This window comes from Meles meles, chromosome 12, assembly GCF_922984935.1.
Source record: "Meles meles chromosome 12, mMelMel3.1 paternal haplotype, whole genome shotgun sequence".
NCBI classification, from domain to species: Eukaryota; Metazoa; Chordata; class Mammalia; order Carnivora; family Mustelidae; genus Meles; species Meles meles.
Genome location: NC_060077.1, coordinates 30843740 through 30869357, shown reverse-complemented (window position 1 = coordinate 30869357; position 25618 = coordinate 30843740). Strand labels below are relative to the sequence as shown.

Below are 25618 nucleotides of genomic sequence, written 5' to 3'. Positions count from 1 at the left end.
ACCAAATGTTAGTGAAGAAGAAACTGGAACCCTATACAACTCCTACACACTGGTGGTGGGAATGCAAAATGGTGCAGCCACTTTGGAAAACGGTTTGGCAGTTCTTCAAATGGTTAAACATCAAGCTACCATATGAACCTAGCTAATGAAAAATAGGTCTACAAAAACTTGCACACAAATGTTCATGGCAATATTATATCCAACCTGAAATGTAATGAAGTACTCATAAATACAACATGGATGAGCCTTAAAAACATGAGAAATGAAAGAAGCCAGTCACCAAAAAAAACACATATTATAGAAGGCTATTTACATTAAATGTGTAGAAAATGCAAATCTATAGAGACAGAAGCACATAAGGAGTTGTCTAGGGCTGGGACAAGGAGGAGACAGTAGAGAGGTGACAACTAGAGGGTACAGAGTTTCTTTCTGAGATGATAAAGACATTCTAAAATTGATTCTCATGATGATTGCACGTATCTGTGAATATACTAAAAAAATCAAATTATACACTTTACTTTTAAAGACTTAATTATTTTTAGAGAGAGAGTGAGCGAGCAGGGGGGAGGGAGAGAGTCTTAAGCATATACATGCTGAAGTACATGTACAGTACTGTACTACATACTAAAAAAAAAAGCCATGTGTGAATGGACTCATGCAATTCAGACCCATGTTGTTAAAGGTCAGTTGTATATAGTCTGGTGTCCTGATTCTTTCATCCAACATGATGTATTCTCCAAGTTGAGCACAGAGCCCAATGCGGGGGGGGGGGGGGGCTCAATCAGGCTCAGTCTCATGACCCTGAGATCACTGCGCCACCCAGGTGCTCCCCAAATCATACATTTTAAAATGTATGAATTATACCGTATGCAAATTACATTTCTTTTTTTTTTTTTTTTAAAGATTTATTTATTTGAGAGTGCACGGGCATGCACAGGGACGGGTAGAGGGGAAAAAAATCCCAAGCAGACTGCGCTGAGGGGGGAGAAGTACGATAGGACAGAACTTGACGTTTGATGTCAGGACCTCAAGAACATGACCTGAGCCAAAATCAAGAGTCAGATGCTCATCTGACTGAACCATCCAGGCACCCCACAAATTTTATTTCATTTTTTTAAAAATATTTTATTTATTTGACAGAGAGAAATCACAACTAGGCAGAGAGGCAGGCAGAGAGAGAGGAGGAAGCAGGCTCCCCGCGGAGCAGGACCCCCAGGACCCTGGGATCATGACCCGAGCCGAAGGCAGAGGCTTTAACCCACTGAGCCACCCAGGCGCCCCCACAAATTTTATTTCAAAAAGTGTGGCTTGTTTTGTTTTTTAAAGTTAAGTCCCTGAGGCAGGAAATGTACTAGGTGAGCCTGGAGCACCTTGGAATGGGAGGAAAGGAAAAAGAAAAAAGGGAAGAAAGAGAGGGAGGGAGGGAAGGAGGAAGGGGAAGGAAGAAGGAAGGAAGGAGTAAGTCAAAGGGACATAGGAACCAACTGAAAGAGCTCCCAATGGCCAAAACTGCTAACAATTTGAGAAAAAAAATAAAGTAGCATTAGATTATAACCCAAAATGTAAAATTAATAGCCATGAGTCATACTGATATAAATGGGAACAGACAAACTTCCTAAGCAGAATTCTAAATAATTTATATAAATACTCTCACACTTCCCACTCCTTAAGGGGTAGACAAAACAACTTGCTCCCAAGGAGTACATTATGAAAAAAGAAAAATAATTTTATGATGGGGACACCTGATAAATAATACCTCAGTGGAACAAGGTCAATGTCAACAGTGTTGTCATGTTGACAACCAATATAACATAATAACACGGCACTTTATTTTTGTGGTCTTCCTCCCAAAACCCCAGTCTAATTGCAGCAAAAACATTGGATAAATCCCAAAATATCTGACCAGTACTCCCCCCAACAGTCATGGTCACCAAAAACAAACAGAAACTGTTAAAACCCACAGAAGCCTATGAAGACATGACAACTAAATATAATGTGGTATGCTCTGATGGGATCCCAAAACAGAAAAAGAATCGTATGTAAAAAACTCAGGGAAAATGAATCAAGCAGGACTTTAGCTAGTGTATCAATACTGATTCTTTAATTGTGACAACAAATGTGAAATGTTAATAACAGGAGGAACTGGGTGTTGTGGATTTTACGGGAAAATTCTGTACAATCTTTGTAATTTTTCTATATATCTAAAAATATTTTTTTAAAAGTTAAGTCCTTTTTATTTTAGTATTTAAATACATTGCTTTGTAATACATGAATGATATGGTTTTAAAATTTTGACTGTTTTCAAAGAAATGTTCAGGGGCTTGGAAAATGCATCATGCTGGATGAAAGAATCAGGACACCAAACGATATACAACTGACCTTTAACAACATGGGTCTGAATTGCATGAGTCCAATCATACATGCCTTTTTTTTTTTGTATGTAGTACAGTACTGTACATGTACTTTTTTTCTCTTACTGTAAAAATTCAGCATATATAACATACAAAATATGTGTTGCCTGCTTATGTTATTGGCAAGGTATCTGGTTGAGAAGTTTGGGGGGTAGTCAAAAATTGTATGCAGATTTGAATGTGTGAGAGGTTGGTACCCTGAACCCCATGATGTTCAAAAGTCAACTGTAAGGGTGCCTGGGTGGCTCAGTGGGTTAAAGCCTCTGCCTTCGGCTCAGGTCATGATCCCAGGGTCCTGGGATCAAGCCCCGCATTGGGCTCTCTGCTCTGCAGGGAGCCTGCTTCACTTCCTCTCTCTCTGCCTTCCTCTCTGCCTGCTTGTAATCTCTCAAATAAATAAATGAAATCTTAAAAAAAAAAAAAAGTCAACTGTAATGTAATCCCAATTTTATTAGGAAAAAATGTGCCAAAATGTTGACAGCAGATATCCTTAGGTACTAGCACTATGGGTGAAACTTCTGGGGGTATATGTGCCTTTCTGTATTTCCAGATTTTCTATAATAAAAAGCTGACACAATTCTCAAATCATATTGTTTATTTGGATGTTACAAATTGTACCAAGTTCAGAAGAGCACATTCATTAGTTCTTAGCTAAAGCCCTTGGAATCAGAGGTGTTTCAGAATTCAGTACTTTTCAGGTTTTACAAAGGTAACAGAATGCAGCATACGACACCCCTGGCAAGGTCTGGTGCCATATCCAGCAATCCAATACTAGTATTTCAATACCAGTATTCCCACTGAATGGGAAAAATAAAGGCTATATATAGCCTCAAGATAGTTCAAGGTTTTACCCTGAAGGAGTTACAAAAGAATCCAAAAAGGCCTAAGACTTTAAACTGTGAATTAGGACAGTGGATCTGTAAGAGGCTTCTGGTCTGTAGGTGGACTTCCAAGTCATAGAACCAATTCCAGCAATTAAGAGCTCCTGCCCTCATGGCTTTGCTGAAACAAGAACTCAGCAGTTCCAAGTGTGAGGGATACAGACCATACTCGGAGATGATGAGATAGAAAAGGGCAAAGAAAATGCACTTCAAAGATTTTATTTATTTGTGACGGAGAGAGAGGGAGTGAGCACACAAGCAGGGGGAGTGGCAGGCAGAGGGAGAAGCAGGCTCCCCACTGAGCAAGGAGCTGATGCAGGACTGGATCCCAGGAGACTGGGATCCTGATCTGAGCCAAAGGCAGATGCTTAACCCACTGAGCCACCCAGGTGTCCCAAGAATGCACTTGTGCAAAGGGCAAGGCAGGTCTTCTGTCAGAGGAAGAGCACAGTGGGCTACCAGGCAGCTCTCTGAAGATCATCATTATTTCAACTAAGCCCAACGAGACTGTACTTCTGATATGTCTGATAATTACATGAGTTGTGTCACTTCGTGGCTCTTCTGAGCCTTGCAGATCTAGCCAACATGCATATATATTTTTTAAAATTTAGATGTACAGACCCATTTATTAAAGATTCAAAATGCTAAGAATTATTAGCACATTTTTAAGAACAAGTGAAATTTATGGAGAATAAACGTAGCACTCAAATGATTACAGAAGACAGAAACACTTAACATTACCTTCCAGCTTATACTTACTTCATAGTGTTGATTTACAAATATAAAATGTAAATAAAACATTACCTACCACTGCACTGTAGAAACATACTTTTTTTATTTGTATGTGTGTTTTGTTTTGGGGGGTTTTTTTGTTGTTGTTGTTGTTTTAAGTAGCCTTCATGCCCAATATGGGGCTGGAACTCACAACCCTGAGATCAAGACTCGGAGCTTAACGGACTGAGCTTCCCAGGCATCCCTGCAACAGGCTTACTTTTTTTTTTTTTAAGATTTTATTTATTCATCTGACAGAGAGACAGCATGAGAGGGAACACGAGCATGTGGAGCGAGAGAGGGAGAAGCAGGCTCCCCATTGAGCAGGAAGCCTGACATGGGGCTCAATCCCAGAACTCTGGGATCATGACCTGACTAAAGGTAGACGCTAACAACTGAGCTGCCCAGGCTTACTTTTTAACATAGGCTTACTTTTTTTTTTTTTTTTTAAGATTTTATTTATTTATTTGACAGAGAGAGAGATCACAAGTAGGCAGAGAGGCAGAGAGAGGGGGAAGCAGGCTCCCTGCTGAGCAGAGAACCCGATGTGGGGCTTGATCCCAGGACCCTGGGATCATGACCTGAGCTGAAGGCAGAGGCTTTAACCCACTGAGCCACCCAGGCGCCCCAACATAGGCTTACTTTTTTTTTTTTTTTAAGATTTATTTATTTATTTGTCAGAGAGAGGGAGAGAGAGCGAGCGAGCACAGGCAGACAGAGGCAGAGGGAGAAGCAGGCTCCCTGCCGAGCAAGGAGCCCGATGTGGGACTCGATCCCAGGACGCTGGGATCATGACCTGAGCCGAAGGCAGCCGCTTAACCAACTGAGCCACCCAGGCGTCCCCATAGGCTTACTTTTTAACATGGCTTTGCTACAACAAGCAATACGGTGTCCACTCAAGGTAGTGGACATTATAATTCCAACAATCTGTGAAATCTCTGTTCTATTTAAGAGAGTTTAAAAAGGCAAAAATAGCTGCTGTATTAGTTACAATTCCATTACATGAGTCTTACAGCAGATGACTGTCCTAACCTCCAAATGAATACAGGCCAAACTCAGTAACTTGCTTCTAACGACAAAAGAAGGGGTAGGGGTTGGGGGATCGAAGTGATGGTATGTCTTTCCAGGTTAGGTCATAAAGGTATTCTTTCTCTCTGGAAGAACCTGGCCAACCACAATGTCCTAACTATACTCAAAACAGCCTAGTTGGAGAAGCCTCCAGGGGGAGAAAGTGAGGCCTAATCTCTTATCCCCCTGCCACTAACAACTGCCAGCCCTGTGAGTGAGAAGCAGATCTCCTAGCCTCAGACAACTCTTCAGATGTCTGTAGCCCCAACTGAGATCTTGCCTGCAACATCATCAGTCCTTGAGCCAGAACTGTCCAGCTAGGCCCACTCCTCAATTTCTGATCAAGAGAAAGTATGAGATAACAAATTTTTATTGTTGTTTTAAGTCACTAAGTTGTACGGCATTTATCACATAGCATTAGATTAGCAATAGAGCAATGGAATGAGGAAAACAAGATAACGGAAAACTTTATAGACATCATGTGGTCTGGAAAAGAAATGAAAGAATATGAAGAGTACTCAAGAACTTCTTCCCTCCAGATATGGAATATTAACAGCACTGCAAAGCAACAGGATCAATGACAGAAAAATGAGGAAAGTCTTTTCCGACACTGTCAGCAGTATGCCTTTTTAAAGCAAAATAATTTTGAAATACAGACATACACAATATGCATGATTCTCACAACACCAAATTAAAAAAAAAAAGACACAAAAGAAAACAAACTGTAGGGCCAATTTATGTAAAATACAAAACCAGACAACTAATCTATATGTTAGAAGTCAGGAAAATAGTTACTCAGGTGGGTAAGGGGTGCAGGCAAACGTAGGCAGGCTTCTATAATGCCAATTACGTTGTTTCTAGATCTGAGTACTGATTACCTAGGTGTGTTCAGTTTGCAAAAACTTATTGGGCGGAACAATTAAGATACGTATAACACTTGGCTAACTATATATTTCAATAATACATCGTCAAAAAAATCTTCGAGCAGATAAAATATTATTTATTACTGTTATCAGGAATAATAACTGAACCCATAATTAATGTTTTTCTTCAGCTACAGGCTTCTCATAAAAAACTTGACTATCACAAAGGAATGTGACAGTTTCATCCTATACATTAAGCCACACACACACAAAAATCAAGTTCATACTTACTACAGCAACAAGGAGATGAATGCTTTCTATGCAGAAAACTGTGAGAGTCTTAGGAAAGAGAGTAGTACCTCTCCACCTCTACCTGTATCCTCACCCTCCACCCCCACAGATAAAGCAAGACTGGCTTTCCCCTACCCTCTCAATACATACTATCCTCTGGGTACTACCCTCTCCCTCTGCCCCATTAGGTGATCATAAAGAACTTGAGGGCAAGCCCATCTTTCCACCCTCAGGAAGGCTGTAAGCCCTGAAGGCTCCATCACGAGGCTGAGGAAAATGGAAATTCTAAGATTATGAGTTTCAGAATACTTACAAAGTGTAACCTGAATAACTGGAAAATTTATTATCATAAGGTCTTTCAAAATTTAATTGAAAACCTAAGGAATAAAAATAAAATATTGCTTAACTTTCAATGTTTAACATCATTAATTCACTCACCATGGTGACACTATTTGACCCTTTGAGAAGTACTTTTATAATTATCTAGGAAAAAAGGGCACACTAGGGAAAATACACACACACATATACACAAGCAGACGTCTAAACTGTAAGCAGCCTACTTTATTGCTGAAGGCTCCTCCGAGATAAGGGTTGTGCCTGACTCATATTTTTATCCCAGCAAGTGCTTAACACCATTTATTAAGAGTCACTCCCATTTTAACTGCCAGATAGCCACTGCCTACTGAAAGCACATCAAACATACAAGGCACAAGACCCATCAAAACAAGCTCTCCACCTCCCACCTATTAGAATGGCTACTATCAAAACAGAAAAGAAAACAAAACAGAACAAAGCCAAAAAACACAGAAAATAAGTGATGGTGAAAATGTGGAGAAATCAGAACCTTTGCATGGCACTGTAAAATGGTGCAACTGCTTTGAAAAACAGTATGATGGTTCCTCAAAAAAGTAAACCTAGAACTATGATACAATCTGGCAAGTCCACTTCTGACTACATAGCCAAAGGAAGTGAAAGCAGAGTCTTACAGAGGTATCTGTACATCTATGTTAAAAGTAGCATTATTCACAACAGCCAAAAGGTGGAAGTAATCCAAGTGTGCCTGAGTGAATAAATGGGTAAGAAAGAAGGAAATCCTGCCATTTGCAACAACATGAAAGAAACTTGACGACCTTATGCTCACTTATGAGGTAAAATTCATAGAAACAGAAAGTAGAATGGTGGTTACCAGGGGTGAGAGAAGGGGAGAATGCAGTTGTTTAATGGGCAGAGTTTCAGTTTTGCAAGGTGAAAAAGTTCTATAGATTTGTATATTAACGTGAATATATTTTTACTAATTATACATTCAAAAATGGATAAAATGGTAAATTTTATGTCATGTGCATTCTACCACTAAAAAATAATTTTAAAACCCCCAAACCAACCTTACAAGTTACCTACTTATACAGCTGTCCAGCCTGTACCTCCCAGTTTTCATTTCAATGCTTTATTCTCTAGTCCCATATTGGGATGCAAGAAAAATTGCTCTCAGGATTAAACAGTGAGTTAGTTGATGTAGTCATTTCAACACTCATAAGACATGATCCCTGCTTCACTGAAAAGTGAAATGAGATTCTGAGAAGTTAAATGACATGCTCTAAGTCACCCAGCTATTAACGCCAAAGCCAAGATTTTAAATGAAGTTTCTAAATTGATAAATGAAACATGTTCCCTGCTACTCTTAAAGAGGCTTATAATTTAGTAAAGAACTTATTTCTTCCCTGAATTCAAATTGAGGGAATTTTCAAATAATATAGGGAAAAGAATGGAAATGTGAGAAGGTGGAAACTATGAACAGCACAGAGCCAGCCAGCCTCAATGTACCATCACTGGCACGTTCTATCTGGCTGATTCCAGGAATATTTGCTGAGCACCTGCTATGTGCACATATGCAATGTGAGTACTAGGTGCTGGGGATGCATCAGGGAACAAAGTCGTCTCTCTCAAGGAGTAGAGCCAGTCCCTTGATTCATGTCTAGCTGGCTTTCAAGCACAAAACAGCTGTCTCAAATTTTCTTCCCCCTTTCCAAGCCTCTGACCCTTCATACAATGCACTCGTAATAGATGCCTGACCTTTCCTTCTACTTGACTCAGAAGCTAATGGTACTTGGCAAAAAAAATCTCTTACATATACTCAGTTTCACATGGTTTTACAGTGACATCTGTTCCCACAGCATCCTGCAAAACTGCATCAGAGATAACGAAGGTACAACAGTCAAAGACCTGTTCCTTTTTCCTTCGTTGGGGCCTTCTTCCCACAAATATCCCCTCTTCTAACACCGCCAACCTAGCGAGCAGAAAATATATGACAAGATGATGAAGTTCACTAAAGAAATTGAATCTGTGAGGGGCGCCTGGGTGGCTCAGTGGGTTAAGGCCTCTGCCTTCGGCTCGGGTTGTGATCCCAGGGTTCTGGGATTGAGCCCCGCATCGGGCTCTCTGCTCAGCGGAGAGGCTGCTTTCCTCCTCTCTCTCTGCCTGCCTCTCTGCCTACTTGTGATCTCTCTCAGTCTGTCAAATAAATAAATAAAATCTTTAAAAAAAAAAAAAAAGAAATTGAACTGTGAAACAGAATCAGAAAGACTCCATCAAGAGTATGAAAAGACAACTCTAGGAATGGAGAAGGTATATGTAAATCATAAATCTAAAAAGACTGATGTCCAGGACTATTAAGAACTCCTATTACATACTAAAGACACAAATCTGTCAATTAGGTGTCCAACTTTTGGTTTCAGCTCTGGTCATGATCTCAGAGTCCTGAGATGGAGCTCCATGTTCAGCTCTGCACTCAGCATGGAATCTGCTGGAGATTCTCTCTCCCTCCCCCTCTTGTGTGCACACATGCTCCCTGAAATAACAGAATCTTCAAAAACAAAACAAAACAAAAAACAACAAAAAATCTCAGAAATCTCAATATAAAAATCTGCAAAACCCTGAACACTTCACAAGATGGTCAAAAGGCTAACAACCAAAAAGTAATCTGAAGACCTAAAAAGGTCAGGGAGATGGCAAACAAACCTCACAATGCATACCATTTCACACCTACCAGCATGGCTAAAACCTTAGTTCTAGAAAATATCAAATGCTGTTGAGGATATGGAGCAGTCTAAACTCTAATACACTGCTAGTGGGTATGAATATGACTTAACCTCTTTAGAAAACTGGATGGCAGTAGCCACAGCGGACTCCCCACTGAATCTATGCATACCCTGGTACAGCCACTCTGCTCCTAGGTATATGCCCATCAGAAATGTGTATACATGCTCACCAAACCACACTGCACTACCATGTTTATGGTAGCCTACTAATAATGATCAAAAACTAGGAAGAATCCAAATGAATGTTAACAGGATGAAGAACTGTGGTATAGTCACACCACAGAATACTAACACTACAATGAGAATGAATTTTCACAACTGCAAAAGCGTGATGCTGAATAAAAGAAGCCAGATAAAAAGCAATCATGTTATATGCTTCTATTCAAGTAAAGTATAAGACAGAATGAATCTATACTACATATCAGGACAGAGTCACCTATGTATCTATGGAGAATGATGGGAAGGGAGTTCAAAGGAGCTTCTGAGTTGCTGAGGTTCTGCTGATCTGCACACTGGTTATTTACATGAGTGTGTTTTGTTTGAGAAAATTTATTAAGCTGTAATCTTATGATATGTACACTTTTCTGAATATGTTATACTTCAATAAAAGTAAAAAATAAAAAGGGGGTGGAGGCTAAAAAGAATAATTATCACAAAATTGAGGTTAGTAGTTGACTCCAGAAGGGGATTTCAAGAGGCATCTCTAAGGTACTAACGATGTTCTAGTTTATGACTTGCATGATTATAATCGCTTCTCGGCCTTTTGGCTAAGATCAAGTGTAGTATGACTTGCATGATTACATATACTACTTAAATATTATTCTTTAAACAGTATATATGTTTGAATACCTCAAAATAAAGAGGTAAGAAATACAATACTCCAATAAATACAGAAATAAATTCCTAGAAAAATATGAATTATCAAGAAAAAATAGAAAATGTAGTTATATAACCATTTTTTTTAAGAACTCTGAATCAGTACTTTAACATGTTCCCACCAGAAACAAAATAAAGCGAAACAACAAACCACTCAAGTCCAGACTTCTTTATAGGCAAGTTCTACCAAACTTATGTGAATCAATCATTTCAATTTTACAGAAATAAAAATAATGGGAAAAAAGAAGAAACACTTCCTGATTTTGTAAGGGTGGTCTTTTTTTTTTTTTTTTTTTAACAGATTAGAGAGGGAATGTGAAGTGTGTGGTGGGGGGGGGGGGTGTAACAGAAAGAATCTCCAGGAGACTCTCACTCAATGGGGAGCCAGATGTGGCCTAATCCCACAACTCCAAGACCATGACCCAAGCTGAAATCAAGAGTGGGATGCTTAACAAACTGAGCCACCCAGGTGCCCCAGAATAATCTAATTTTTTTTTTTAAGATTTTTTTTTTTTTAAAGATTTTATTTATTTATTTGACAGACAGAGAGATCACAAGTAGGCAGAGAGGCAGGCAGAGAGAGAGGAGGAAGCAGGCTCCCTGCAGAGCAGAGAGCCCGACGCGGGACTCGATCCCAGAACCCTGAGACCACGACCCGAGCCGAAGGCAGCGGCCCAATCCACTGAGCCACCCAGGCGCCCCCAGAATAATCTAATTTTGATACTCAAGCTAGACGTGAACATGAAAGCATGAGAAAGGAAAAACAACAGGCCAATTTCATTCATGAACACAATGAGGAAACTCTAATTATTTATTAGCAAACCAAATGCGGCAATATATAATAAAGATAACACATTGTGACCAAGCTGGGTTTAATCCCAGAAACGAAAAACTAGCTCAGCATTTAAAAACCCTATTAATGCAATCTGAAATTTTTAACAGATGAGAGGAGAAAAATCTACATGAAAGTTTCTGTAGATACAGTAAAAAAGCATGTGGAAATTCAACACTCAGGAAAAAAGAAACAGAAAAAACCCTGAAAAAGAAAACCTAATAAGGAAAACTACACTAAAATAGCCCCTCCCCCATTTGATTAGCGCTTTCCTTTTATCAGAACAACTCTGCAGATGCTACTATCACCACTGCTCTCAAGATGAAAGAAATCTAAGTAATGGGCACACCTTGGTGGCTCAGTTGGTTAAGCGTCTGCCTTTGACTCAGGTCAAGACCCAGCATCCTGGGATTGGTCCCGCATTAGGCTCCTTGAGCACGGAGCCTGCTTCTCCCTCTGCCTGCTGCTCCCCCTGCCTGCTGCTCCCCCTGCTTATGTGTGCATGCATATGCTTTCTCTCTCTCTCTAATAAATAAATATATATATACATATTTTTTTTTTTTAAAAAGAGAGAGAGAAGAAAAGAAATTTAAGTAATGAAAAGAAAAGCTGTCAGGATTTTCAGATGATATGCTTGTCTTGAAAATATTTAAACACAAATTATTGCAGTAAGAGTTTAGCGAAGTTGTGGAACATAAATCATTTTTACAAAAATCAGGTGCATTTCTACAAACAGCCACAAACAGATAAAAACTACCACAGTGGGTGCCTGGGTGGCTCAGTGGATTAAGCCTCTGCCTTTGGCTCAGGTCATGATCTTAGGGTCCTGAGATGGAGGCCCGCATCAGGCTCTCTGCTCAGCAGGGAGCCTGCTTCCCCCTCTCTCTGCCTGCCTCTCTGCCTACTTATGACCTCTCTCTGTCAAATAAATAAATAAAATCTTCAAAAAAAAAAAAGACAAGTTAAAAAAAAAAATTACCACAGCCACAACAAATATAAGGTACCAAGGAATAAATTATTTATTGTAAAGATTTTAATATTGGGGGGGGGGGGAAATGAGCAGGGGGGAGGGACAGGGCAAGAGGGAAAACCAGACTCCCTGCTGAGCAGGGAGCCCTACCGGGGTCTCCATCCCCACACCCTGGAATCATGACCTGAGCTAAAGACAGATGCTTAACCGACTAAGCCACCCAGGAGCCCAGGAACAAATTTAACAAAAGATGTACAAAAATAATAGCACAAAAATTTGCTGGAAAGACTACTTAGGAAAACAGAGTGGCATTACCTAGTGAACACGTATGCATATGCCCTATCACCCAGCAGTTCTACTACTGGAGATGTGTCCAAAGAAACTTTTTTTTTTTTAAGATTTTTTTATTTATTTGACAGAGAGAGAGATCACAAGTAGTCAGAGAAGCAGGCAGAGAGCGGGGGAAGCAGGCTCCCCGCTGTGCAGAGAGCCCGATGTGGGGCTCGATCCCAGAACCCTGGGATCATAACCCAAGCCAAAGGCAGAGGCTTTAACCCACTGAGCCACCCAGGCACCCCCAAAGAAACTCTTGTACACCAGAACGACTGTAATAAAAAGAAACAACCCAAATGTCCACTAATCCCTGATGGGTAAATTGCAGTATATTTATACATGAGACCTAATAAGCCACGAAAATGAGTAACAATATCAAAAACGTAACAATGAGTGAAAAAAGCTAGTTGAAGAGTATGTATATGATCCCACTCATACACATGATGGTGCTTAATGGGTGATAAGCTCTCAAAGAAGTAAGAGTCATGGTGGTAGTTGTGCAGAACAAACTGGAGGAGCAAGAGACTGATGGCAAAGAGACCAGACAGAAATAAAACCTCAAGGAAACACAAAAAAAATCACCAGACCAATGGTCTCTTAGGGAAATTCTACCACTGAAAGATAAGGTAATCCTAATGCTATCGTGGAACACAGAAAAAGAAAACTTCCAAATTCACTTTATGAAGAAAGTGTAACAGTAACCAAAAGACTGCACAAAAAAAAGATACAGTAGACTAACATCATTTGTGAATATTAACACAAAACATTAGCAAACACAATCCAGTAGTACATTAAAAAGAATACAGCCTAACCAAGCAGGATTTATTCTAAGAATATAAGCGAGGTTCAATATTAAGAAAATCCATTAATATGGATATAATGCTAAAGAGAAGAAAAATCACATGATCATCGTCACAGAGGCAGAAAAGTGTACATTTGACAAAATTCACCCATTTATGTTAAAAAACAAAAACAGGATGTGATGGATACTTCCTTACATAAATAAAATATACCTCGGCCCAATGCCAGCAGCTTACTTAGTAGGGAAGCATGAGAGACTTTCCTGTTTAAGTCAGAAACCATGAGAGGCCAAAATATCCAATTTACATTTGTATAGATCAGCATTAAATTCTAGGTTGCTACACAGACATTTACCAGTTCTTGAAAACTACATTCTGCCTGCTGGGGTAACCAGAAACACTCTTGGAGTTTCTGTAACTTCTTATAACCATTCTGTCTTACACTTTCTTGGTGACAGAAAATAAATGGCTCTTTTGAGCAGTTACATCAGAGTGAACAAAGAATCACAAATGTCCTTTCTTTCCAGCTGCTCCTGGACTAAGGAAAAGAATTTAAAACACTTCTAAAGAATATCACTTTTATCATCACATGGATGATAAAGAATCAAAGTTGTCCTAAAAGGATGCTTGAAAACATTAGCAAAATATGGGACAGATATCCCCAAAACTGGGGACGGGTATCCCCAAAAAGGGGACAACTGTTCCTGGCAACAGTCCTAGATTAATCTAGTGTTGCTGTCAACGGTTTTTCGCTGATGTGAAACATCATATCAAACATATTATATGTCTATATGGTCTTGCAAAAACTGACTTACGGGGGGCGCCTGGGTGGCTCAGTGGGTTAAGCCGCTGCCTTCGGCTCAGGTCATGATCTCAGGGTCCTGGGATCGAGTCCCGCATCGGGCTCTCTGCTCAGCAGGGAGCCTGCTTCCCTCCCCCTCTCTCTCTCTCTCTGCCTGCCTCTCTATCTACTTGTGATCTCTGTCTGTCAAATAAATAAATAAAATCTTTAAAAAAAAAAAAAACAAAAAACTGACTTACGGGAAAGGATTACATTGGTCTAAAAAAAATCTTCAACTATGGAACAGAAACAAAGATGATTTAATGGAGGAAATAAAGTTTTATTTGAAGATAAGTCCGCATTGCCAGATTAAAAAGGGAAGGAACATTTTAAATAAGCCCCAAACTAAACATTTTCACATTTCTTTTTTTTTTTTTTTTTTTTTTTTTTAAGATTTTATTTATTTATTTGACAGAGAGAGAGATCACAAGTAGGCAGAGAGGCAGGCAGAGAGAGAGGAGGAAGCAGGCTCCCTGCGGAGCAGAGAGCTCGATGCGGGGCTCGATCCCAGGACCCTGAGATCATGACCTGGGCCAAAGGCAGCGGCTTAATCCACTGAGCCACCCAGGCACCCCTTCACATTTCTTTTGAAGCAATAAATAGCAGTATCCTCAACTCTGACTCAAGATAAAACTCGTGGCCACAGTAAATTCTGTAGGTTTTGCTCCCTACTTTGTAAGCCTGACCTGTCTTCAGTGGAAATTTAGATATTAATTGGGAAATACATTGGTTTTGCTTTATTTTCTTCAGCTGTACAGTAAAACTTTTTCTTCTATAAATAAGATTGTACTAAGTTATCTCTTTTTCAGAATTACTTGTAATCGGGCACCTGGCTGGCTCAGGCAGTGGAGCATGTGACTTTTGATCTCAGCTCAGAGTTATAAATTTGAGGCCCACACTGAATGTAGAGATCACTTAAAAATAAAAAAAGAAATTTTTTAAAGATTTTATCTGAGCAAGAGAGCAAGATTTTTCTGGTGTTGCCTCAAGATTAGATTTGGATTATGCTTCAAATTTTTACCTTATTAAAGGAAAACATGGAGAGAGCAAAGCTATATACACCAAAACCGAATGAAAGACAAGAATTTTTTTTTTAAATGGGCAGAAGTTAGGACCAGACACTTCATCAGTTAAGATATACAACTGGTTAGGGGCGCCTGGGTGGCTCAGTGAGTTAAAGCCTCTGCCTTCGGCTCAGGTCATGATCCCAGCATCCTGGGATGGAGCCCCACATCGGCTTTCTGCTCAGCAGGGAGCCTGCTCTCTCTCTCTCTGCCTACTTGTGATCTCTGTCAAATTAAAAAAACAATAATAAAATCTTAAAAAAAATGATATACAGCTGGTTAATTTGCACAGAAAAAAATCATCATTAGTCACGAAAATGCAAAGTAAAATTATAATGCAATACCACTTATAAAACTCAATCGATAAGGATATAATCAAAAAGACTGACTAAACCAAATTTTGATAAGGCTGTGAAGAACTAGAATGCCTCACACACCACTGACGGAAATGTAAAAAAAAATGGTGTATCTGCTTTGGAAAATAGTTTGAAAGTTTCTTCAAAAGTAAAAATACAACAATTTTCAGAAGAGTCAAGGTATTAGAGCCAAAGGAAGTCTGAGGAACTGCTCCAGCTAAAAGGAGACCAGAGACAGGACAACTAAATGAAATGAGATTGCTGAACACTGTCTAAAGAGTAGGAAGTAATAATGTGTCAGTGTTAATTTCCTGATAGTGATGGTTATATTATGGTTATGGAGGAGACATTCCCTGTTGGGTAAAAATACACATTGAAGTGTTCTGGTGAGATGGGGCACTGTATCAGCAATTTACTCTCAAGTGGTGCAGGCAAATACCTTCTTTGCACTGTCCTTACAATATTTCTAAACATTTCAAATTGTTTAAAAAAAGAATTGTTAAATGTAAAAAAATTTTAAGTGTGTAGCACTGAAAATGTTTACAGAAAAAAAAAATGCCTTCCTCTTTCCACTCTACACTCTTTTTTTTTTTTTAAAGATCTTTTTTTTAAAAGATTTTATTTATTTATTTGACAAAGACAGACACAGGGAAAGAGGGAACACAAGCAGGGGGAGTGGCAGAGGGAGAAGCAGGCTTCCCATGGAGCCGGGAGTACGATGTGGGGCTCGATCCCAGGACCCTAGGATCACGACCTGAGCTAAAGGCAGACACTTAACAACTGAGCTACCCAGGTGCCCCTCCACTCTATACTCTTAACCTATTTCATAAAAGTTTTCTTCACAGCAAATACTAGTAAGTGAAACACTGGTCTACTTTCTCCACTGAAGAGTAAATTCCTCAAGGTCAGGGACTAAGTTCTGTTTACCACACCATTCTCAGTACCCAGAATAGTGGCCCGTACATAGGGTATTCATATTTGTTCAATGAATTAATTTGTAGTCTTGTTACGGTTTAAAATAAAATCATTTTACCATCCTCTCCCCCAAACACACACAATCAAACATTAGAACATTACCACTTGTTCTATGACCCAGCAACTCCCAAGTAACCAAGAGAAATAAAATCAAATATCCACACAAAAACTTACAGATGAATGTATAACAGCATTATTCATAATAGACAAAACCCAAAAACTTCCACATGTCCATAATCTGGTATATCTATTCAGGTAATTGCTATTTAACAAAAAAACCAATAAACTACAGATCCTGGCAATGACACGGATGAATCTCAAAACCACTGAAAATGAAGAAAACACCAGATACAAAAAAATGTATCTTGCATGACTCCATTTTCATGAAAGTTCAACGAGAGGCAAACAGAAAGCAGATCAGGAGTTGCCTGGGGGTGGGAGTGGGGGTGGGAACTGACTGCAAATGACAAGGAGGAACTCTTTGGAATGATGGAAATGTTCTAAAGCTGGACTGTGGTGATGGCTGCACAACTTTGTAAATGTACTAAAAATGATTAAACAGAATACTTAAAATTTTATGAATTTTACAGTGTATTGATATGGCTATTTTAAAAGTTAGAATTGAGGCTAGATACAGCTTCCTTTTGCTTGTGGTTTGGTCAATTTTTAAAAAATCAGTCTCATTTAAAAGGATGAACAAGGCTACATCCTGGAAGCAGGATATCAGCATTTTAAAAGAGCTTGTTAAGCCAGATTAAGGTCCAAACTGCAAAAACCGAGACCCTGATAATTAGTAGAAGCTGCAACCCTCATATTTTTTTTTTTTAAGATTTTATTTATTTATGTGAGAGAATGAGAGAGAGAACATGAGAGAAAAGGTCTGAGGGAGAAGCAGACTCCCTGCTGTGACTCCAGAATCATGACCTCAGCCAAAGGCAGTGGCTTAACCAACTGAGCCACCCAGTGCCCCATCAATCCTCATATTCTATCTGTTTGACCCTGAAGTTGGCCTTAAAGGGAATTCTCAGAATCTGCATCAGACTCATACCTGGCCATCTCTTCAACACCCAGGGTAAAAGGCTCTGGGAGTACCTACCCTTGGAATAACAAACCCATTAAAGCTAGTAATTGAAATAAAGTTGCAAAATTAGAGCTAAAAGAGTTTGAGTTTGTGTAGAGGATACTGACTGCCTGATAAAGAAACTATTAATTTTCTTGGTTAGGATATTCTACAACTTTTTAGTTGTTAACCACAGTTTTATTTCTTACAACAGATACTTACATAAGGGAGGACTATTCTGATATGGCTTGAAATTCTCAAAAATTATTTTAGGGGACATGTGAGAAAAAAAGGAAACAAATATGATCTGCTTAGTATAAAAACTGCTCAGAGGGGGCGCCTGGATGGCTCAGTCGTTAAGCGTCTGCCTTCAGCTTGGGTCATGATCCTGGGGTTCTGGGATCGAGCCCCACATCGGGCCTGCTTCTCCCTCTCCCACTCATCGTCTGTGTTCCCTCTCTCCCGGTGTCTCTCTCTGTCAAATAAATAAATAAAATCTTAAAAAATATATTAAAAACAAAACAAAACTGCTCCGAGATACTTTATTTTCATTTAATAACAACTGAAAGAATAACCCACTTAAAAAATAGATTTGTCTGGGGAACCTGGGTGGCTCAGTGGGTTAAGCCGCTGCCTTCGGCTCAGGTCATGATCTCAGGGTCCTGGGATCGAGTCCCGCATCGGGTTCTCTGCTCAGCAGGAGCCTGCTTCCCTCTCTCTCTCTCTGCCTGCCTCTCTGTCTACTTGTGATCTCTCTCTGTCAAATAAAAAAAAAAAAAAAAAAAAAAAAAAAAATAGATTTGTCCATGGGATGCCTGGGTGGCTCAGTAGGTTGAGCATCCAGCTCTTGCTTTCAGCTCAGGCCATGATCTCAGGGTCATGAAACAGAGCCCAGAGTTGGGCTCCATGAGCTTGGTGTGAAGTTGACTTGAGATTCATACCACCACGACCACCCCCCACCGCCTCCCACTCCTTCCCCACTCATGCACTCACTCACTCTCAAATAAGTATTTTTCTTTTTTTTTAAAGATTTTATTTATTTATTTGACAGAGAGAGAGATCACAAGTAGGCAGAGAGGCAGGCAGAGAGAGAGGAGGAAGCAGGCTCCCTGCGGAGCAGAGAGCCCGATGCGGGGCTTGATCCCAGGACCTTGAGATCATGACCTGAGCCGAAGGCAGTGGCTTAATCCACTGAGCCACCCAGGCGCCCCAAGTATTTTTCTTTTTTAAAAAGTAAAGGATATTCCAAGACACTGAGGTGGGAGAGGACCCAGGTCTTGTCAGGCCCATTTACTTCAAAGGAATAATGATTACAGCATTAACCAGATACTGAGCGCTCAGCACTTTCACCTACATACCTCATTTAATCCTCACAACACTGAGGTGTACACCACTACTCCCTTTCTGCATGAGGGAGTAAGGCTCAGGCTGGATAATCTGCCACAGCTGCATATATAAATGATATATAAATGGTGAAAAACCATGCCCTTACCCACTCCACTGTACAAGCTTCCAGAAAGAAGTTAAACCTTGAAGTGAAGGCTGTGGCCGAGGATCAGAATGCTGGCCTCAGACAATCTGGTCAAGAAATCACTGAGGGTAGGGGCACCTGGGTGGCTCAGTGGGTTGGCCCTCTGCCTCTGGCTCAGATCATGGTCTCAAGGTCCTGGGATTGGTCCCGAGTCGGGCTCTCTGCTCTGTAGGGAGCCTGCTACCGCCTCTCTGCCTACTTGTAATCTCTCTCTCTGTCAAATAAATAAATTTGAAAAAAGAAGAAGAAGTCACTGAGGGAGGGGCACTTAGTGGCTCAGTGGGTTAAGCCTCTGCCTTCAGCTCAAGTCATAATCTCAGGGTCCTGGTATTGAGCTTCCCCCTACCCCTAACATTGGGCTCCCTGCTCAGTGGGCAGACTGCTTCTTCCTCTCCCTCTGCCCCTGCCCCCACTTGTGCGGACTCTCTTAAATAAATAAATAAAATCTTAAAAAAAAAAGTTACTCACAGAGTTGTAGGTTCTTAAGTGTTTACTGTTAGGTTACATAACTTACACATGCTACATATGTATCAAATACCAAATAAAGCTGAAAGATTCTACCCAGTTTAGCTGCCACCCCCATTATACCAGAGACAGAAAAACAAAAGAACCCTAAAAGCAACCCAAAGATCTGTCTGAACTACTTCTCCCCCTTCTCTCCTCTCCTCCTTCCCCACAGGCTCCAAAAGGCAAGGAAAAATTCCAGCCTGGAGAAGAGCAGGGGAAGCAGCACCAAGAACTTGAACCTGGCAAGTCAGCAGTCAATAAGAGACATCTTCTGACTACTGCCACCTCATCCCTCGTCCCTTAGAGAAGTTCAGCCTTTTCAAATGACTCCACCAGCTGACTGGGCCAGAGATGGACACTATCCCAAGCTGCATCAAATTCTCTCTCCCAGGAATTGGATTCAGAGTGCTCTCAGCCACTGGTAGTCAACGTACTAAAGAAACATACCTTGAGGAAGCTAGGATAAGCTCTCTTCTGCCAAATGCATGTGGATGTGGTAAAAGAAAAAAGAAAAAATCCCCAGCCGTGCAGATGCAGAGTGCAAGAAGATTTTGGAAACATCAAGACAGAGGGAGGTAGGGGACTTGGTCTATTTTCTAGTTCCCGGTTACAACTGTGTCCTGAAGTTGTAACTGCGCTTCCCATCCTTGCATTACCATGGGAAAGATCCCTGAATCTTAACCACAAACTCAATTTCCACAATCATTTTCTACAAGGTAGTACATGAAACACTCCAGCACCTTATACCACCTTTCAATTAGTTAGCTCCAAGTCATTCTTCAGATCCCAACTTAAATACCACTTCTGCCAGGACATATTCCGGGTTTACTCAAAACCATCCTAGCTCTCCTTTTAAGCTCTCCAGTAGCACTGTGCAGCTCATCAAACTCAGTCAACACCACAGAGTGAAACCACCCCTTCTGTTCACCACGTTGATCTTACTGCTGGGCACATAGGTCAGATACACACTATTAAGTAAATGGAAATAAAGAAACTGTGGAAGAAGTAGAAAAGATGAGAAGAAATCAACACTACCCTCCTGATAAAAAGTAGGTTTAAGCTGGGGTGCCTGGGTGGCTCAGTCGTTAAGCCTCTGCCTTAGGCTCAGGTCATGATCCCAAGGTGTGGGATCGAGCCCCGCATCCGGCTCCCTCCTCTGCGGGAAGCCTGCTTCTCCCTCTCCCACTCCCTGTGCTTATGTTCCCTCTCTTGCGGTCTCTCTCTGTCAAATAAATAAAATCTTTATTTAAAAAAAAAAAAAAAAAAAGGTAAGTTTAACCCTACCTCTCTCATCCTTTCCAGGTACCCAGTTTTTCCCTCTTCTACCTCCCTACAGGCCCAAGTCATCTATGACAATTATCCTTTTATACTTTGGTGCCAATGCATTCAAGAACCCAGGCTGTAGGAAGCATTTTTCCAGGTAGTTTGGTGCAATAGAGTAAAGCCAAATAAATAATTTTTTTAATCAATAAATATTATTTATTTATCACTCACTCACAGGTTTGGGGTCTAGCTAAATCCCAGTTCTACTATATATTTATTGGTTGTGAACCTTGGACAAATTACCTGAGACCTGGTTTCCTTATCTATAAAGCAAATAATAATAATAAAATAACAAAGAAATAAGCAAATTACCTCAAAGATGAGAATGAAAATTAACCTGGAATCATAGTACCTAAAACAAGGTAGGCATGCAACCAATGTCTGTTAATTGACCATGGTATAACCCTACACCCTATTAACCAACTCCTATTGGCCATGGATTCAGAACACAGAGACTGTCCGAACACTGAGAATCCAAAAAGGACTTTGGAGAATATCTATCCTGCTGGCTTTCCAATGTGAGGGAGCCCCAAGTAGTGAAACAGAAACAAAGGGGAGAAACAGCATCTCATGGTTAGGTGGGTGGGTAGAGTGGGTTGGATACAGGTGAAACAGCTCTGGGTGTTTGCTGGGGAATCAGTTCTTTTTTAACTAGCAGGTATCTTAATATGAAAAAGGTAGAGAATAAATTATATATGGTTTCTAAGAAAATGCGGATGCTTTTCATAAAACTTTTCATATAATACTTGAGAAGTGAAAACCTGCAATTCACAGAAATGGGTTATCAGTCATAGCTAACCACCAGAATTCTACACATCAACAGGGTTGTTATTAATATCAAAATTCATTTCATTGAGTTACTTGTACTCAAAAGTGTTCAGAAACATTGAATTTTCAGTTGCTCATGTAAAATGGCGTGCTCAGATCACTGAGTTCCCAGATGTGTACAAGACACTTCATTGTTAAAAGTTAACAGGTAGGGGCGCCTGAGTGGCTCAGTGGGTTAAGCCTCTGCCTTCGGCTCAGGTCATGATCCCAGGGTCCTGGGATGAGCCCTGCATCAGGCTCTCTGCTCAGCAGGGAGCCTGCTTCCCCCCCACCCCCCACCTGCCTCTCTGCCTCCTTGTGATCTCTGTCAAATAAATAAAATCTTAAAATTAACAGGCAAAACTAAGAATCTGAATCCAGATATACTTGTAAGTCTTGAGCTTCTACAGAGGATATATACTACTGTTGGTCTTGCCTTTCAAACAGGTGGTACAAATACCCAACAGAGTCTCAGGAAGGAAGGAAGTGCTACAGCCAACAGTAATAAGGGTAAGTTTATGGAGAAGAGGAGCCTTAGAGGAACACGGGACTTAAACAAGGCCCAATGTTTTGGGGGGATGGACTAGAGGGGTTTACTACTATCTTGACAGGACGATGCTCCAGTACAGGACTGTACCATGCACTGCAGATCGTTTAGCATGCCTGCCTCCACCATATACACACGGAAGGCCTATAATACTCCCCAATCAATGTAACAACCAAAAAACAAAACCTACATACATTTCAAAATGCCCCTGGAAAAGGGATGTAAGTCACACCCACTGAGTGGCCCAAGATAAGCAGAAAGAAGAGAAAGTAAGCACAGCAGGTAGAAAGCATAAGAGACAAAAAGAGGGGAACATAATTCACAAAATTTGATGAGGAACTGGCAGAGAAAAGGCCATCCTTTAATAACTCTCTCACTTACAAAATCAAGTCTAAATTCCTCAGTAAACAATGTCCTTCAGGATTTGGCCCTGTCCATCACAGCTGTCAACAGCTTTGTCCTAAAGACACGCTACACTCCTGCCATCCCCCAAAACTTGTGGTTTCCCTGACCTGGTATGTTGCTCTGCATGTACATTTTCCTCTACCTAGAATGCATATCTCAAGGCGAATTCCTATTCATACTTCAACACCCAGGCCAAAAGTCTATAAAGCCATACAAAGACAGCCCCGCATCACTCAGGTCTTCTTTTTCTCATAGCACTACACACATTCTTTCTGAATGGACTGGTATATTCTCTTTATTATTGCCCAATTCCATCCAACCATTTGGATTAAAGGATACTAAAAGGCAGGGGCCATGTGAATTCTGGCACATAATAGGTGCACAATAAATATTTTCTGAGTGAATGACCTTGCATGGAAAGTTATTTGGTTTTTTTTTTTTTTTTTAAAGATTTTATTTATTTATTTGACAGAGAGAGAGATCACAAGTAGGCAGAGAGGCAGGCAGAGAGAGAGGAGGAGGTAGGCTCCCCGCAGAGCAGAGAGCCCGATGTGGGGCTCGATCCCAGGACCCTGAGATCATGACCTGAGCCGAAGGCAGCGGCTTAATCCACTGAGCCACCCAGGCGCCCCGGTTTTGTTTTTTTTAAAAGATTTTATTTATTTATTTGACAGAGACAGATCACAAGTAGACAGAGAGGCAGGGAGAGTGGGAGGGCGGGGGAAGCAGGCTCCCTGCTGAGCAGAGAGCCTGATGCAGGGCTCATCCCAGAACCCTGAGATCACCACCTGAGCCGAAGGCAGAGGCTTAACTCACTGAGCCACCCAGGTGTCCCATGTTTTTTAAAAGGCTGTAAAGAGGGAGCCTGGGTCCGGGCGCCTGGGTGACTCAGTGGATTAAGCCGCTGCCTTCGGCTCAGGTCATGATCTCAGGGTCCTGAGATCGAGCCCGGCGTTGGGCTCTCTGCTCCGCAGGGAGCCTGCTTCCTCCTCTCTCTCTGCCTGCCTCTCTGCCTACTTGTGATCTCTCTCTCTCTGTCAAATAAATAAAATAAAATCTTAAAAAAAAAAAAAGAGGGAGCCTGGGTGGCTCAGTTGGTGAGTATCTGCCTTTGGCTTAGGTCATGATCCCAGGGTCCTGGGATGAAGCCCTGCAACAGGCTCCCTGCTCAGAAGGGAGTGAACTTCTCCCTCACCCACTCCCCTTGCTTGTGCTCCCTCTCTCTCAAATAGATAAAATCTTTTAACAAATAAGTAAATGACTAAAAAGTGAGGTGCTTCGGTAGCATAGACAGTTGAGCATCTGACTCTTGATTTCGGCTGTCATGATCTTGGAGTCCTGAGACTGAGCCCCACTTTGGGCTACAGGCTCAGCATGGAGTCTGCTTGGGATTCTCTCTCCCTCTGCCCCTCCCACTCCCACCCGCACCCATTCACGTTGTTTCTAAAATAAATTTTAAAAATCTTTAAAAAATAAAAAAAATACAAGGCTAAAAGGGGATACAAGCAAAAGCAGACAACAGGTACTTCCTATTACTGAAAGAATATAGTTTCTCAACTTTGATCTTTGGTTGAGTATTATTTAGGAACCAGACAGACTGGGATGCATTATCACTTACTAGCTGTGTGTCCTTGGGCAAGTCAATCTCTGTCTCAAGTTTCCTCACTTTTGTACAAAGTTACCATGTTTGCAGTGTGGTTATGAGGATTAACTAATGCATATAAAGTGAAGTGTTGACTAAATGGTAGTTCTACTAGTCTGCCACAATCAAAAACTCTTAGTAAGACAGGATATTGCACCATTCAGAAGGTGATCACACTGAAATTTTGCTTGGAACCATCTTTTTTTTTTTAAAGGAGAGTTGAAAATCATTAAGTCCAATAATTTGTCTTCAAGTTGCATTGTTTGTCCTTTATACAATGTTAATCCCTTCTGACCACAATCTTCTTGGCTTCTTTGATGATCTACACTCCTGACTGTCTGGTCTCTTTAGCTACACTTCCTCTATCCTCTTCTGTAACTTGCCCTCTGTTGACACCTAAAGTCAGGCATTCCTTTGGTTGTTCTCACATTTTTCCTCCAATCTTATCCACTCTCAAAGTATCTCTATTTCAATTAGTATCTCTATGGAGATAACCCCATGACCTCTCCAATCATATTCAGAAAGTGTTTCAAACTCAACTTACTCAAAATTTACTTATCTTAGTTAATAAATGATCAAGCATACACAGGTTGTTTCTTCTCTCATACATTTTTTTTTCCTGATTCTAACATGTCTCACCAGTCCTCAGGCTCTCATTCCTTTGCCTACCTCTTAAAAATATTTCTCAAGGGGGAGTGTCTGTGTGGCTCAATCGGTTAAGCATCCGCCTTCAGCTCAGGTCACGATCCCGGAGTTCCGGGTTCAGGTCCCACATTAGGCTCCCTGCTCAATGGAGAGTCTGCTTCTCCCTCTGCTCCTCCCCCTGATTGTGCTCTCTCTCAAATAAATAAAATCTTAAATATATATATATATATTTGTCAAGGGGGCATGTGGATGGCAAAGCCCACTAAGTATCCCACTCTTGGTTTCAGCTCAGGTCATGATCTCAGGGTGGTGAAAGTGAAATGGGAGTCAGACTCACACTCATCAAGGAGTCTGCTTAAGACTCTCCCTTCCTCGGGGGCGCCTGGGTGGCTCAGTGGGTTAAGCCTCTGCCTTCGGCTCAGGTCATGATCTCAGGGTCCTAGGATCAAATCCCGCATCAGGCTCTCTGCTTGGCAGGGAGCCTGCTTCCTCCTCTCTCTCTCTGCTTGCCTCTCTGCCTACTTGTGATCTCTCTCTCTCTGTGTCAAATAAATAAATCTTAAAAAAAAAAAAAGACTCTCCCTTCCTCTCTCTCTGCCCCCCACCCTTGCAGATGCTCACACTCACTCTCTCTCCCTCCCTCTAAAATAAATAAATAAGTCTTTTTAAAAAATTCGTATGGTTTACCTCTGTGGTCTTCCTGTTCTACCTCAGTAGTTCTTAA

The 25618-nt window shown here is 40.8% G+C and overlaps 1 protein-coding gene and 1 pseudogene across 1 annotated transcript in view; one reads left to right on the top strand and one right to left on the bottom strand.

Moving 5' to 3' along the window:
* MAPK1 (mitogen-activated protein kinase 1) overlaps nt 1-25618 on the bottom strand; it is a 113383-nt gene that overhangs the window by 83059 nt on the left and 4706 nt on the right. The gene's annotated exons all lie outside the window — the stretch shown is intronic.
* Nucleotides 10128-10234, top strand: LOC123954822 (annotated as a pseudogene).